Source organism: Euprymna scolopes, chromosome 11 (genome assembly GCF_053919585.1).
Source record: "Euprymna scolopes isolate OS-2025 chromosome 11, ASM5391958v1, whole genome shotgun sequence".
Taxonomy (NCBI): domain Eukaryota; kingdom Metazoa; phylum Mollusca; class Cephalopoda; order Sepiida; family Sepiolidae; genus Euprymna; species Euprymna scolopes.
Genome location: NC_136492.1, coordinates 21341654 through 21359638, shown reverse-complemented (window position 1 = coordinate 21359638; position 17985 = coordinate 21341654). Strand labels below are relative to the sequence as shown.

Genomic DNA, 17985 nt, shown 5'->3' with positions numbered 1-17985 from the left:
TCGTACCGTTTTCTCATCACATTTCAATCTGTGGCCAATTTTTCAATTGGATAAACCAGAAAGGTGGAGATTAATGAGCTCTTGACAATCACTAAGAGAAAGTCATGACATATGGACTAAATGTTACGTTGTATGACCTGGAACAACAACAATTATGATTAGAAATGCGTTGTTGCTTGTTAGTGGATATTTTAAACTGATTTAGGGGCGATAATTTAAGCTGTTTTTAAGCAGATTTGTTGCTGAAGACTTTCTTTTTGCCTCCTCAATTTGAAGTTGTTGTTTAAACAGTTACATTAAATTTAACTTAAATTTGCAGTTTTTTAAAAAATTACAAGTGCGGACTTTCTTTTTGCCGGCACTGTAGATACATCTATTATATAAATCTCACCTGTCTGTTTAAATGTACGTATGTATGTTTGTATGTCTGCTTAAAACTTTCAACAGAGGTGACGAATTTTCACGAGATTAGTATCGTTTTGAAGCTTGACTGTTCAGACGACAACTATCGAAAAATTGTCTAAAAACATTAATTGCTTCACCCTCAACTGGGCACTTTTCTACAAGGAGAGGTTGCTTTTTTTGTCAATATTTTTTAAAGTTATCCTCTCTTTTTGATTGACTAACCTTAATTTAAACCTTTGCCACTTCTGGTTTGGAGATGGGCGCAATGGCAAACACGTCACTTTTTTTTTTTTTTTACGTTCTTTTCCTCCTGCACAGTATGGGTTTGAGCCTGCCTGCCTTTTGTTTATTTTATTTATTTATTTTTTTTTGCTCAACACACACTTACTGTTGCTTTGATTCTTCCCACCACGGGGTTCCTTACTACACCAGCTACACACACCCGGCCAACACTAGTATCATATAAATTTAAGTTATTAAAAAACATTACCTTCATTGTTTACTTGTAAAACTATTTGACTTGAGAATTATCTCCCTTAAATCAATATGAATAACTGTTTAATTATGCTTAGTCATCTCTCCTTTCAAAAAATTTCAGTGATTGTTTTAAGACATCGGTATGGAACCGATATTTGCACTTTTGACTTTTCCCTTTAAGTTGGTTTTTAATATCCTGATTATTTTAAAGCTTTCAGACATTTTCTTTTCTTTTTTTTTTTAAATTTCACCCCAAACAAGGCACAGTGCCACTTTGAAGTAGGGGGCTACTATCGGGGACATAAGTTGCAGGGATATTATGAAGGGAGATGAGTAGCAAGATGTCTGTTCACATTACACTTGAAGTTCTGCATGTCAGTACAGTTGGAAAAGCAGAATCCCGGAAGAGAGTTCCAAAGTCTGGCAGTTCTGAGGAAGAAACTATTGGATTACAAGTCTTTCTTACATCTAGGGATCTCTCCTGTGTAGGAGTGGGATTTAGCTGTTTGTCGGGGCTATTTACGTTGAGGGGGTACAAGTGCTTGTAGTTGGTCAGAGCATTCACCATCAATATTTGTAGAACAGGCAGAGGGAAGCAACATTTCGTCGATGAGACAATTCAGGACATCAGGTTGGTGACTCTTTTTGAACCCTGTCCAGGAGTGAGAGACTAGTAGCAGATGCATCAGCCCAAATATGACAACAATACTCCATACATGGGCGAATAGTGATCTTATAGAGGTGCAAAATACTTTCAGGCATAAGTAGCTTTCTAGCATGATAGAGAGAGCCCACCTTCTTCACACACAATGACACTCCTCCAACGGACCCGGTTCTGGCTGGTCCTTTTCAGTTAGGCCCATGTCATTCTGGCAGCCTTGGTCTCAGCCTCAATGCTTCTTTTCCATGTCTGCCTCGGGCGACCAATTTTACGCTTGCCTTGCAGGTTCCATTCAAGAGCCTGCCTGGGGATGTTGGGTGCAGACTTCCGTAAGGTGTGGCCAATCCAGTTCCATTTTCGTTTTTTGATCTCTAATCATTGGGGTTTGTTTGGTTTTGCCCCACAGTTGTTCATTGGAGATAGTCACTGGTCATCTGATATTTAGAATGTTTTTGAGACATCTGTTGGTGAATGTCTGGAGTTTGTGGGTGTTGGTCTTGGTCACTCTCCACATTTCTGAGCCATAGAGTAGAACTGACTTCACATTGGTGTTGAAAATTCAGATCTTATTCCGGAGTGAGAGAACTGTTGTTCTCCAGGTTAGTCTTAAGATCCTGAAGGTGTGTCTGGCTTTGCTTATCCGGCGCTTGATGTCCTCATCTGTTCCTCATCCCTGTTGACAACACTGCTCAGATACACAAACTTGTCAACCTCTCTAATGTTGTAGTTGCACTGGATCTTGCCTTCTGTTATTTACCCTCATGACCTCTGTCTTCCCGATGTTGATCTGGAGTCCACTCTTTCCTGCTTCCCTTGCCACATGACATAACTTCTCCTGCGCATCTTGAAACCTGTGTGAAAGGAAGCTGATGTCATCTGCATAGTCCAAGTCGTCCAGCTGTTTTGTAAAATTCCATTGGATACCTGTCTTCCACCCCGCCATGGATCATTTCATGACCCAGTCGACCACCACCAGAAATATTATTGGTGAGAGCAGGCAACCTGGACGGATACCGGTTTGTATGGTGAAGGGTTCTGTCAGTTTCCCATCATGGATCACTTGACAGGTGGCATCCTCGTACATCTGTTGTATGATGGCGACAAACTTTGGAGGAAAGCCATAGTGATGCAATGGTCTGCAGATGACCTCTCTATCAACGCTGTCAAATGCCTTCTGGAAGTCGACAAAGACTGCGTACAGGGTGGTCTGCTACTCCCAGGACTGCTCGATGATGATGCGCATGTGCATGGTTGTGATGTGGTCCGTGCATGAGCAGTCATGTTGGAAGTCAGCTTGTTCATCCCAAAGTGTCTTGTCTAAGGCGATCTTCAGCCTCTCAAGAATGATTCTGCTCAGTATTTTGCCTGGTATGAATAAGAGCATAATTCCTCTCTAGTTATTACAAGATGAGAGATCACCTTTATTTGGCAACTTTGTGACTTGGGTTGCTGTTCTTCCCTCTAGTCATTTCATATTGTCTCTTAATGTTAGTTGATCTGCGGTTTCTGCCTCCGCAGTAAGCTCCTCTATGAACCATCTCTTGTCTCTACGTGTACTGCGTTTTATATCCTTGTGTGTCTTCCTGTATCACACCTGTAGTTCTTGTTTCTCTACCAGGTCTTGCGTCTGGTTGATATTGTCTTTCAAATTGTTTCTCTCCGTGATGAGTGCCCAGGTATCCATTATCAGCCACTCTTTGAGCTTCTTCGCCTTCTTGCCCAGGACTGTTTTGCATGTTGTCTTCCAGATCTCTCGAAGACTACTCCACTGTTCTTCAATTGTCTCTTCCTGTAGATGCTCCAGCATGCTGAACTTGTTTCGTAGTTCTGTCCTGAATTCCTCTGCCTTTGCCTTTTCTTTCAAGTTGTAGACATTGAACTTGTGTGTTGGTCTTCCTAGGCCTTCAGCTTTGGTCTCACTACTGTCACAATCAGGTGGTGGTTTGATGCTGTGTCTGCACCTTGCTTCACCCTGACTTTGTGCAGGCTTCGTCTCCACTTTTGCATAATTGTGACATGATCAATTTGGCTCTCTTTCTGTCCATCGGGGCAAATCTACATGGTCTTATGTGGAAAAAGGGTTCCCCCAATAACCAGGTCATTGAAAGTGCAGAATTTGAACATCTCTCCATTCCTGTTCCATTCTCCAGTGCCATATCTGTGTCTGTGTTGTCCATGCCAACCTTGGCGTTCAAATCTCACATCAAAATCTTCATATCTCTCTTTGGTTTTCTGTCCACAGTTGCTTGAATCTGCTCGTTAAACTCATCTTTGTCTTCAATGTCCGTGGCGTTGGTAGGGGCAGAACGCTGTATTATAGTGACTTTCCTGCCTTTGGAGTTGAATCTTGGCATGAGAATTCTTGAAGATACAGGTTCCCAGGAAAACAGTGCTTGCGTTGTCCTGGTAGTCATCAACAGCACTGTACTGTACATGTGTGGTTGGCCTTCTTGTCCAGAGTAGATGATGGTGTCTCCACTTGTCAGTCTTGTTTTTCTACTTCCATTTCATCGGCTTTCACACACTCCTAAGATCTTGAGATTATGTGTGTGCATTTCACTACACATCCCTGCAGTCTTGTCCGTCTCGTATAGGGTTCTGATGTTCCAGGTCTTGGCCTTGGTCGTCAGAAGGATTGTCGGCGCACTGGCTTCTTGGAGGCTTTCACCCACTCGCATCATGAACTCTACTGGAGAGGACCCTTCCCAGACCAAGAAGTCCACAGGTGATGTTGTCGTTGTGGTTTCTGTAACTTTCGTTCTTTTACAGAATTGGGTTGTTGGCCCTATTCTGACCTCCAACCTAGAGGACCAGTGAGTGCTCAGTCTGATCTCTACCTTTCAACCTGTCAGTATAGCCATCTGGGTCCTGGAGACATGCAAACCCCCCTAACCACGACAAGATTGCACTCGCTAGAGTGTTGGAGGTGTGTGTTGAGCAGAAAAAAAAAAAAAAAAGTGGTAGTTGGCAGGCAAGCTCGAACCCGCATCGCGAAGGAAGAAAAAAATGTGAAAAAAAAAAATTGTTTTGTTTTTAAATCCCTGAAACAGTTGTTCATGATAAAGAACTAGTGATTGCTGCAATAATATTAGTTTAGATTATTTGAATGAGTGTATAACAAATAACAAAGGAGTTTTTCAACAAAAGACTTTGGATGAAACGTTCCAGTTTTAAAAGCTAAAAAATTACTAATATATATATATATATATATATATATATAACAACTGATGATCCCTGAAATAACATTAGGATTACTGTGAATTCATTAAAGCAAATAAATTCAATGATTGCAGGAAATTGATTGACTTACTGGCAAAATAATTTTCCAATAAAGGACTAAAAAATTTGTTTTTATATATAGTTTTAAAGATCAAAACCTTAAACACACACACACACACACACATGCACATGCACACACAGAATGAGCACGTTGACATACAAGTTTCCGTCAGATCACCGAAGTTAAGCAACGTTCAGCCTGGTCAGTACTAAAATGGATGACCATTTAGGAATTCCAGGTACTGTATGTGCTCTTCATTTATCTTGGCATTGTTTCCAGCCAGTCTTGGGCCTCTTCTTGCTACTGGACCCAAGCAGTGCCGATCCAGGGGAGGTGCAGTTGGGATTGCACAGCCCTTGCCTCACAATTACAGCTACTCTTACAGGGGTGTCCATTGTCTCTTGAGACTGAACAGAGACATCTCTCTCTGTCTTATATATATATATATATATATATATATATATATATATATATTTATATATATAATGAAATATACTAATGTCCTTAGACATTTATCACTTGCAATGAAATGTCTGCACAATCAGTCATAGTGAAGTTTATAAGAATTGTTATTTTACCTCCAGGGTGTACCCCCACCCCTTTAGCACACTACATGTAATATAGATTTGGGGCGAATCGTTGATGTTTTGGACACTTCATGTGAATATAAGGGCATGCATAAAGAAAATGTTATTTGGTTTCATATTCTACTCTTTCGAGGCGAGATCAATAAATCCCAGCTCATTTGAAAGAAAGAGACAGAGACACGCACGCACGCATGCGCACACGCACGCGCGTATTGCAACCTGTTAAGTCGTGTCGGATTTACAAGCTATAGTTTTCTAGATTCATTGACTTTTAGTCAGTGTTTCGTAGAGTTGATATTTGTTAAATGAAACGAAAGGAATGAACTTGCTAACAACAGCTTGCAGCCGGTGGCATTGTCATTGAGATGTGGATAAAGTGAATTCTATACATAGCCAAGACTTGAATGATTGACACGAAATATTTTGCATCTTTCTCACCCCCCCCGCTCCCGAAAAATTTCTGTTTTCTTTATTTTTACTGGAGATGGAGCATCCTACTAGATATCACATATTCACCTGTTATTCCAGAAACTCCAACCGAGAGAGCTTTGTGGGATTCAAACCTTTCCTTTAAGTGCAATTGTTTCGATCTTTCTTGCACTTGGTTCACCGGGTATAATATATATTTTTTTTCAACTTATTTTGTTCTTGCTAGATATATGGCATCCTACCGGATGCCAGAAATTTGTCCACTATCTCATACATTCCAACCGAGATATCTTTTCAAGATTCTAACCGTCCCTTTAAGTGCAATTGTTTATATCTCTCTTGCACTTGGTTCATATGGTATATTTGCCAGTTAGTTTTTTTAAGTTCTTTTTCATGAGTTCGGTTGCTCCTATAATTACTGGAATGATGTAGATCTTTCTAATGTGTGTGCGTTGTCAATCTGAAAAACCCTTAGCATGAACATAAAGAACTTGGAAAGGATGGCTTTGGAGTGATCAGTTTGGCAAAAAGATGTCAATGATGACTTTAAGACAGAATGAATAATACAGTTCATCACAAAATGTCTCTGCTATAGACATAAATAAAATCTTTTTTTGTTCTCAAAAACCAAGGGGTCTCTTCTTGGCACTAAAATTAACACACACACACACACTAGAAAAATACCTATCCTAGGACAGGCAAAATTTCTCATAGAGAACAATTTTGTACCACTTTTATGGTCTGCTATGCAAATTAGAATCAAAATATAATACTACTAAACCTTATTTCTAGAATCTTTATTCAATCTATTTTAAAATCTATTTTATGATTCTGATTCAAACAAATGTTTCAAAACTTGAGAACTCTTCAATTTAAAAAAATTGAAATTCAATGAATTTTGCTTAATTTGTGTCTAATAACTATAAATTAACTTTCATGCAAATCTGAAATATTTTAATTAGTTTGTGTCGATATTATGCCCCCTAAATAACCTTTCAAAATATGCAAAAGAATTTTAAATTTGGGGAATATTTATTAATCGATATCTAATATTTATTAAAATTTCAGAAAAATCTGAATTGTCATTAAGGGCTTTCACTCCCTCCTTACATTAAACTAAATTAAACCCACATTATTCACCCTTACGCCTAGCATGTATGATTCATGATTGATTAATTAGTTTAGAAATGAATCCTATACATAGAAATACATAAACATATATACCTAACGTTTTATAAATATATTTTTTTGTTTACATTTTACTTCAGGTAGTTCTCTGAAATGAAGGGGATTTCTTCCTAGCAAAAACACTTGATTTCTATATGATATACACAGATATCCAAGTGTTCAATGAATATCTCACCTCTCGGAGCTAATACAGTAGTTTCCTCTTCCATGTAATTATTCTTATTGTGATCTTTTTTAAATTTTGCAAGATTCCAGGAATTCATCTGGTCTGGTGGAGTTAGTATTTACTTCCTTCCCATTATAGGAAAATGTGGCACAATGTTGGAAGGTGGAAAGAGTCTGGCCAACACCTCTAAAAGAGGGGCACTCTGGCTTTTCAAAAATTGCCTGGGTAGCCCTGTGTCTGTATTCCCCAGTAAGAGCGCCTTAGGCAGTAAGCTCCACCCAAAAGACAGACGGCAACGACCTGAAAAAGTGGACCTTCTAGGATTACCCAGAACTACACTTAAGCCTGATAGATGCAAGGTCATTCTCTACTCAAAAATAGCCAAGTCTCTGCTGTTTGATTGTCAAAGACAGACAATCGACTAAAAAGTATTAAAGGTTTCATGCATCTCCTTTTCCATTTCATAACAAAAATGCGTTAATAGATAAAACCACTGCGTATAATAATTCTTTAGATTAGGTTTAGTTATTTGTATTATTTGGATTTCTCAAATTACTACTCTCATCTTGAGTGTCATTTTCACAACTTTTTCAGTCAATGTAACCTTCAACCTTCTTCGAGTGTATCTTGTCGAATTTGGGAATTTTTTCTATCGAACTTTGACTCTGCATAGAATTTTGAACGGAACTGGGGTAGCGTGTTCTCATTTCGTCAGCCATGACTAGATAGAAATCCTAAGTAATTAGCAATTGTATTTTTGGTCGACCACAGTGAGGATTGAACCTTCAACCTTCAGAAGAATGTCACTTTTGCAAGTGAATTTTTCCAAGTACTGTAACCACTGTCCTTGCAGAAAATGACCGTCAAGATGAGAACAGTAGTATGAAGAAATAATATGATAAAACCATTTTTTTATTGTAGCGCTTTGAATTGCTTGATTTGTTTATTTATTTTTAGTCACGTAGAAGCGACTCTATAAGTCACTCCGTCGGTCGGTCTGTCCGTAACACTTTTGTGCTTGGCCTTTTTGGTTAAGATCAAAGGTCTGTTGTTAATAGATGCTGTTCTTAGCTTTTTAAGCTTTTCTTGGCCTTTTGGCCAAGATCAAAGTGTATATTATCTTTTTTGTATTTTTTGATATAAATAAAAAATGTTTTAAAATTGGGCTTAAGTAGGAACTCCCCCCCCCCACCACACACACATGAATACAAATTTAAAGGGGTAATCATGATAAAAGAGGCTGGCCGAGAGAAAAATCATTTAAAATTTACAACAGAGACGAGATGGATCAACTAACCTCGCCCTTCTTTTTGAGTTGGCCTTGTGCCTAAGTTTTTTGTTCATTTTCCCAATTGTATTTTTTTTCCTGTGAATAAAAAAATTAATATCTCAAAGTGTAGTATCTGTTCCGGCAGATACTGCAAGCAAAGACCATATATGGGGGATACCTCACATATAAGACCTTGGTCAATGTAGGGGCAACCCTTCATACCAATTGTCACTATCCAGCTCCCCTACTCCCCGGGGAGTTGGTCCCCATTTCCCCTTCACTCCTCACATAATTTTTAATGTACTTGTACCTAATTTGCATACATAATTTTTAATGGACTTGTACCTAATTTGCTCGGTGGGGGAGCAAATAAATACAGCTTTTCTTGGCCTTTTGGCCAAGATCAAAGTGTAGTATCTGTTCTTACTACATGCTGTACTTATGTTTGTAACTTTGTGATATAAAGTGTATTAATTAAATGTAAAATGATCACCCACTTTACAACCAGTCAGTTTCAAAGCCATTCAAGTCATTCTCCAGGTTATTCAAGTTGTTTTTGAAGGATTCCAGTTATTTTTTAAGCTTTCAAGTCATTCTTAAAGTCATTCAATTCATCCTTAAGTTCATTAAAGTCATTCTAAGTCATTTACTTTTTATTTATTTAAGTCATTTCAATCCATTTTTCGATCATTTTATTTATTTTTAAGAATTTCATGTCATTTCTACATTCACGCATTCATTCATTACATGAGAGCACGCGACTAATGGCTATCGGCCTTGTAAAAACTATGCCAATCTTTTTTACAAATGGAAGTAACTCCGTTTTTTTAAATTTTTTTTTTAAAGATGGCATCCATATAAAAATAATTCTGAACTGGTAAAAATATTTTCTGCGAGGAATTAAATTATCTGATCGGTGCAAAAGTTTTTGCCAATTTAAAATTTCATCTTGAAAATGAAAAATTGTTTTTAAATATCTTTCTTTATAACAATAACGGCCTTTGCTATCTGTAACTTGGTCCCATCCGTCAACGAGCTTATTAATTCTTTGCTTGCTTCAGCTTTTGATGCGAAATATGAATCTAACTTGTATTCAATCTCCTCTTGTGATGGTAAACAAAGGCCAACAAGATGGTTTTGTAATCCTCAAAAATGATAATACAAGGGAACTAGGTTAGGAGAATATGAAGAATGGGGCAAGATTTCCCAACCAAATTCTTCTAGATTTTTGGTCAGTAGTGCTGTGTGAGGACGAGTATTATCATGATGGAAGAGGACTCCCTTTCTTCTGTTGAATAAAGAAGGACGTGCTTAGGTCAACGTGGGTGAGAATATTACAGAAAAATATAATCATTTTTTGGTCCCCCCTCCCCCGACAAAAAGAGGGTGGACCTGTAAATTAATCCTTGTCTGTTTGTCCGTCTGCATTTTTCTCAATAACTATACCTTGAAATTTTTGAAATTTTGCACAAACATTAAACATGATATGAGTAAAGTAGTAACAATTTCAACATCAATATATTACATATGAATAAATCTCCTGTGGAATTTCCACAGGTCCTGCTAGTTACTATTATCATTAGTAGTAATAGTAGTAGTAGTAGTATACATAGTAATGTTGAAATCTATAAAGTTAAGTACGTTTTGTACTGTGCAAACAAACAAAACAAACGCACAAGATATCTGTTCATATTTTAAAACGATTCCTCCCGGGCAATGCCAGGTGCTTCTGTATGTTATGAATTGCAAAGAATGCTACCAATGTAGGAAGAAGCCAAAATACACTTGGCTACACATGGTTGGAAAATTTTAACTCTTTTTTTTTTTTTTTTTTTTGGTTTGAACCAGCTTCATTTCTCACTCTCTTCCCTATCTCCAGCTTAATAACTCTGTGCGCGGAAGACCCTGGCAGGTGTCCATAAGAACAAAGGCTATAACATTACAGTTTAAACAATTAGAAGTTCTGCTATGAGATTGACAAGTGCTTTTTGGCCACCAATGACTCAAGGAGGAAAGGAGGCCTTGTTGAAAGTTATCCAAACTATGAACCGAGGTTTACTTTTCCATCTCAAGTTCCTTGGCCGTAAACAGCATCCTAGTCTTACCAATATAATTGTTTACTGAGCTTAGTTTAAGTCTAATTAAACTACTACCTATCCTATACATGTGTCGAACTATACGTCCTCTTCAACAAGTGTCCCAATGCTGTTGCCATGGTTTTCTATTAATCTTCATGTCTTTTTTAGTTCTCATTCTGGCTGTGTCAATTATAAAAGTAAAATAGAACAACTCACAAGAGAAAATGTATTGTGTATAAATTAGTTGTGCTCTGAATGTGTGTGATAAAGGACCGCCAAACGTTGTCTATTGATAGCCGTCTATCAAGGCATGGCATGTTTGTCAGTTTGTTGATCAGTTCATCTCCTCATTTGCTCTAGTCCAACTTGGATTCCAATCTCTCTCTGGGGGGGGGGATCTCCGCTTTGCGAACCATCGTCAACTGTTTCAAACTAACTCTGACTCCTAAATTTATTGACTCAAAATCAGAAGTCCTATGTTCGGTCTTTTGTCTTAGTTATTGCTACACCGGATTAATAGAAACTGACGACTTTCATGCTTTCCCTATCAACAGCAAGTGCATTGCAGGTGGAGGAGATCACTTCGAAGGGGACTAAAGTTTCATGTATGTATTGTCAATAAAAATGTGCTTACAAAAAAGTCTGGAACCTTATTGAAGACGCCTCGTACATGTAATAAAATATAAAATGATTTTTTTTTTTTTTTTTTATAAAAATTTGTTTTTCTAACAAATATAGCTGACTATTCAAAAATAACAAAAACAGCTTACTATTCAGAAACTGCCTACCGAGCGTGCGGTGACTTATCTTGAGAGTTCAAAAACATTTGTGTGTCCCCTATCATCTTTTTACTAATCTCACTTTCTATACTTTCGCTCTACTAAAGAATATATTCCTATCGGAGGTTTGGGTTTTGGGCGTGGTGGGGACGTCCATAGTATCATGCACATTCTCTTTGGACAACATGGACCATAATATATTAACAACATATAAGCAAAGTTATACATCAGTTCCTATTTGCAAATCAATCCACAGTACCAAATAGCAAATGACAAGATAAGATTTAAAATCCAGATTGTGCGAAAGTATGTTCTACCAGCTATGGTGTAGTCAAGCTAATATGAACAATAAATTGTCCCTCCTCCTCGCTCTCCAATGATAATGGCTGCTCACGCGAGTTGAAACACGGCTGCAGTATTGTGTAGTGGATCCGATCTGAACAATAAATTTCTATCTATATCCAGTGATGATGGATGCCTACACAAGTCAGAGCGTGCTGCATCTGCAGTGAAAAGGGGATAGTCCGAAAAGAATGTGTTCTCTTACCTACCCTCTTCAATTATGCCATTGACTGGATCACATCGAATGCCCTGACCAACTTTCATGGTGTAACTCTAAGTCATGGTGTACAAATATCGGGTCTCTACTAGGCTGATGATGTTGCCATATTGGGTGACAGCTTTGCTGACTTTCAATTGGCCATTGACATGCTTCGAAGATCGGCATGAAGATAAATACCAATAAAACAGTTACTGATGGTAGTTCTTCTTCCACATGAAAAAGAACTGGTTTCCCTCAACACAAACCCATGAAGAGATCGATCTGTTCAAATATCTTGGTTCCATCATCACCAAGGGGAGGAAGACATCCTCAACCGCATCAGCAATGCTTACACCGCCTATTGTCAACTTTGATCATGGTTCTGATCTCAAAAAGAAATAAAATAACACCAAAGTTAGAATCTATCAGGCCCTTATCTACACCATTCTCCTTTATGGATACAAGACTTCACCTATGCTGGCAAGTGACCTATGCAAAATGGAGGTATTCAACTATCTCTGCCTATGCTGCATCTCTGTGTCTGCTGACATCAATTTACCCCACAACAGTATAATTTGCACCCACTGCAAGATCAACTCCCTCCAAAAATCTCTTCTTTCCAAATGCCATTGTTGGTTCATCCAGACTCTTTGATGACACCCAGATGACTTCATCTGTGAAGTCATCGATCCAGCTTCACCACCAGGTTGGAAGAAACGTTGTGGTGGTAAACTCAAAACCTAGCTCAGGACAGTGAAGCAGGATATGTTGAACTGATTCTGAGCCTTCACCTTTATGGAGTCCATCGTTGGAACTACAAATGACGTGTATTCATAAAAGAAACAGCCTTGGATCACAGTGGCTGGTTAGCTAGTTTAAACAAGCACCATTTTTTCCCCTTTGATATGACTTGACTGAAACCCAATCTCCCAACTCCTAAACTAACACTCTAACTATTATGCCAAAAAGTCGTTAAGTTAGATCTTTCTTTCACACTAAACATTTTCTCACACCTGAGGCTATTTTCTATCTCTACCAACCTACTAACAGACCATGTATGGAGTACTGCTCTCATATTTTGGCTGATGTATCTCTGTTCCATGTGATCGTTGTGTGTGGTGGACTCATTTGAGTGAGTTACGAAGGAGTTTGGAATTCACAAGTGGTCTCCTAACCCTATATCTATTCCTTCAAAAAATCTCAACTTACCAAACCTCTTCGTTGGTTCAGCTACGTCCTTTGATGACACCTAGGTGACTTTATCTGTGAAGTCATTGATCCACCATCAGGCTAGAAGAAATGTTGTGGGCCCTCTCCTTTATGGTGTCTGTCGTTGGAATTGTAAATGACTTGTATTCATAAAAGAAACAGCTTTGGATCACAGTGCCTGGTCAGCCAGTGTTCAGGAATGAATGCCACAACCATGATAGTTGTTATCAAAACCATGCAGTTAGAGACAGACATTCGGAACAACAAACTGAGCTCTGTGGTTATGATTTTTTTTGCTGATCAAGCAATGACATTTTAGGCTTAATATAAGCCAAAGTCGCCTCAAAAGAGACTGTCATCAATCATGACAAACAGAAACATTAAAATAGACACCAAATTCAGAATACTCTAAACATATGTTTGGTCTGTTCTTTTATACAGTTATGGGTGCTGGACAATTACAAACAGCATGAGGAAGAGACTGGAGGCAACTGAAACTTGGTTTCTGAGGAGAATTTTGAAGATATCCTGGACAGAAAAGAAAACAAATCAAGAAGTATTAGAAATGGCAAACACAGAAAGGTCTTTTAATAAGAACAGTACGAAAAAGATTCATGGACTATATCTACAGAAAAAGCGGAATAGAACAGATTAGTTTGACGGGAAAGATTGTGGATAGATGCAGAAGATGACAGTGAGAAACATACGTTGACAGTCTGAATAGTTGGACAACATCAAAAATGATGAGCAACAATGAATTCATATATGCCTCGAGGAAAAAAGATAGATGGAGAGTCATAGCTGTCAATGCCTGTACCAGGCAGAACCCCAAAGCAATCAGGAGTTTTATTTATTCAGGGAGTTGGTCTAGTGACTAATTTGATGCTCAGTTCTTGTGAGTTTCCTTTGTAAACTTGCTCCCTGCTGGGAAACTGGTGTTAATTGCAGGTGGTCTTCGTTGAAGGTCCTGTTCATTGAGGGTGGTGTTTGTTGAAGACTTGTATCTCTTGATTCTTGATTCGTTTTGTCTCTTCAAGTTGAAGTCAGTTACAGGCTGATCAACATTTGGCTTCTTTTTTTTTTTTTTTTTAGCTCATTTCTAGTTAGTTTCTGTTATAAGCTCTCTCTCTCTCTCTCTCCATGGCAGACAGAAATCTGGGAAAATCACATACTTATAAAAATGATTGTTTTTTTCTAACAAGTTAATGACATTTTCGGCTCGATGTAAATAGGTGTATTTTGCCTATTTAATCCATTAGTTTGGTAATTAGCTTGGCTCTCAATTCTAGTCAGTTTCCATTGTAAGCTTATTCCCTGTTGGGATAACGAGTTTTTGGTACAGGGCAGTGATTGTTGAAGACTTGTGTCCCTTGGTCCATTCGTTTGTTAGATATCAGAGACTGATCGACATTTAACTTTTTTGTAGGTCTTGCTCACTGTGGGACTCAAGATACAAGCAATACACTGAACCAAGAAGTAGAGAACTAACTACCAGGGAAATCCGATGTTGCCCGGGATTGAATGATGATCAATGAAGGTTTCACATTCCTATACAGTAGAACCCCGGGATACGGCATTAAAAATTAGTCACAAAATACAGTACAATATATAATACACATGTATATAATCAAATAACATTATGAATAACGCCATAAGATGGGGCAAATACCGTAACCAAGGGTTGGAAAAACATTTTATTCCACATTGTAACCTGAAAAAAAAAAACAACATATCCTAGGGCCACCGTATCCCGAAGTTCTACTGTATTTTTATTGTTATCAAAATCGGTGAAATCAACCATTTTTCAATCAAGCCGATAGATTGCCTGTTTTAGTTAGGAACCCATTGCAGTGCACCGGGAGGAAGCTTCACAAGCATCTATGCAGTGATTTCGTCTGCAATACATGGTATTCTACATTGCACTGTAGAGAACCTACTGTTGATTTTATAAAATTATTGTTATGTATAATGGCATAAATTAAAATTTAAAACACAAAAGCCAAGTATCTTGGTTCAATTGTGCTCTAAACAAAAACATTCATTTTGAACACACCCCTGTCATATCAAAGAACTTGCTGTTGATTTTTATATGCCTGGCCTTTCTGCTTATGCGGTGATAATGGTTTGGATTTAAGTTTAAAATGAAAAAGTCAAGTAGCGTGGTTCAATTGTGCTTTGAACAGAAACGTTAGTTTTGAACATGTCTGTCATAACAAAGAACCTACTGTTAATTTTATGTTGAACCTTTCTGCTTATATGGTAATAAAACTTCTCAAATGAACTTGTGATGTTCGGCTGTATAAGGTGTTAACTTTGGTCAAACTCGCCTGTTCCTGTTTTCATTGGATTTTTTCAATTATCGATACTTATTGAAGAGATTACAATATGAAACCTATCTAAGAATACTGCCAGATACATAAAGCACATTTGTGTGAAGTTTCATAAAAATTGTCCCAGCCGTTTCGGAGTTCACAGGGAACAAACTCAGATATACACACAAAGTTCCTTTTATATAATAGTAGAGATAGATAATGCTATCTCATGCAAATTGATTGCCATAGATATCTAGCTTTACATACTCCAAACAGTCAATCTGCAAAAGGGGAGATAATCAACAAAAAGGATTGTGAATTCTATTAACGATTTCATGAGTGGCGGTTTTTTTTTTTTGTGGGGGGGTCATCACTTTCTTGGGATCATCCTCCGATTTGAAGACTTTAGAGTCAGTTGAACCTAAACGTTGTGCGAATCATATTCAAGATGATTATAACATAATGAATATTTAGCGGGCTATTCTTGCGTATCTGTTCTAAGGCATGAAATTGTTGTCAGGCTTTTTTTTTTTTTTATCTATTTATTTATTTATTTTTACGCTAATTCTGATTTATGGCAGACAGCAGCATCTGCATAACCACTCATTTTTGTCTCACATCTTGCGCTTTTTTTTTTTTTTTTTTTTTTTTTTTTTTACAAAAGAAAAATCTTAGATTTCAATGTAAGACAATCGAGTTTTGAGGTTTTTCTCGTTAGATGATTACACTGACTGTTGAGCTTTACTGCCTCTCGGTGCAGCAGGGAGGGGAGGTGAGGTGATACCCAACCTCTGGTAAATTTACTTATGGTGAATTTGCATATGTGTTTGTCCAGAGTTACCTCCCCATATAAAAAAAACGATGCATTATCGCCATTCATCTTTTAACGATGGGATGTGATAAAAATAATTGAAAAAAATGTTCTACTGTTGCTGTGTTGAATGCAAAAGACCCACTAAAATACACTTTTTTAGTCTTCAGCTTTAGATGTCTTGAAAGGACATCACATACTCCCCAACTCCCCCAGCCTACCCCCCCCCCGCATCTAGATTTCAGCCCCATTTCTTGTTTTCGGTTTCCATCAAGCCGAAAAATAGTGAATAGTCTACCATTTAGTTGGGAGGGTATTACTAACATCTGTTTTTTTCCCACCCCACGCTAGTTAAATTATTTTAATAAAAACGATTTATTTATTCATGTTCATATTTAATTTAAAAAAAAAAATCGATTTAGAAATATTAAGTAGGACGATCCCTGGAATTAATGTGGTATTATGGTGAGTGAAGATTCTAGCTAGGAAAATAAAGGTACAGTATCAAGGTGGCCATAGACCCCCCCCCTCCTCCTCCCCAACACTTTGAATGGCCTAGTACCTAATTCATTGTATTTTTCATAAATAAATATTTTTTCACAGTGTAGTATCTGTTCTGATGCTACACTTAAGTTAATTGGTCAATAGTCAATGCAGGGGAAATTCTTACATACTAAGGCAATTTTTATTTTTGCCTAATTCCAAAGTGCCCTTTTTTTGGAGAGCTGGTTTTCCCTCCCACATTGAAAGCAATCTTGTGTCACATTTTGTTCTCGTAGGAAGCGATTAAATAGCAGCGGTATATTATAGGCACCACCAAAACGGGGGGAGGACAGGTAAGTACTTTTTGACGGACCATCTTTTTAAAAATCTACCAAAAATCAGGTAATTATCCAATCAATACGAAATTTTCAGCGATTATTAAAAGAATAATGAACTTCATGACAGTGTACTTATTTTTCGTAAACGATATTTATATATATATTTTTGCTTACAACCCCTCCCCCCCCTTGTTTTGAGGGGGGTTCCAAATATGCTTAAAATAATCATCTGAAACTGAATAAAACATATTGTCTTGTTGTAAGAGACAGAATTATAGATTAAAAAAAATTTTTTTAACTTGTTTGCATACGTTATTTTGACGTGTTTAATAATTCCGCTTTTGAGTTTTGAAGTGTGAAATTTGGTGATTATGTTAAATAAAATAATTAAAGTTAAGCAAAACAAAAAAAAAAATTTTTTTAAATATTTATACAAAAAAAAAAGCCATTTTAAAATCTTTGATAAGTAAATTAACAATTTTTTTTTAGCGAGCCGAATAATGCATGACCATTATTAAACAGGGAATGCTTTGAAGAATCTATACAAAAAAAAATCGATGAATATTGTGCCCTTTGTGTTAAAAATATCATTTTTTCGATCCCATTTGAAAAGGTTTACTGCCTTTCGACTACGGTGGACCAAACGCGCTGAAATAATTTTTTTTATTCTGCTTTAAATTACCCCCCCCCCCCCATTTTGGGGAGCCTGACCTCCACACACATACACATTAAAAACCAAACTCATAAAAATGGTTACCCATCTGGTACTGGCCAGCCTCAGAAATTTTCGTCACTGAAAAATGAGTTTTTTTTGGCCTGTTTGGTCTTCAGTAGTTTGCTTTTTATCAAGTACACATGTAAACATTGTCTTAAATCGACGTAAAGTAACTGGTTGCCTATATGAATAAGTGGAATTATTTGACATCCAGGTACTTATATTATAATATTTTTGTATATTCTCATAGAAAATC

The 17985-nt window shown here is 37.4% G+C and overlaps 1 protein-coding gene and 1 pseudogene across 1 annotated transcript in view; both read left to right on the top strand.

Annotated features, from left to right (window-relative positions):
- LOC145287800 (diphosphoinositol polyphosphate phosphohydrolase 1-like) overlaps window positions 1-17985 on the top strand; it is a 567419-nt gene that overhangs the window by 42885 nt on the left and 506549 nt on the right. The window lies entirely within an intron of this gene.
- Window positions 8841-8961, top strand: LOC145288336 (U2 spliceosomal RNA; annotated as a pseudogene).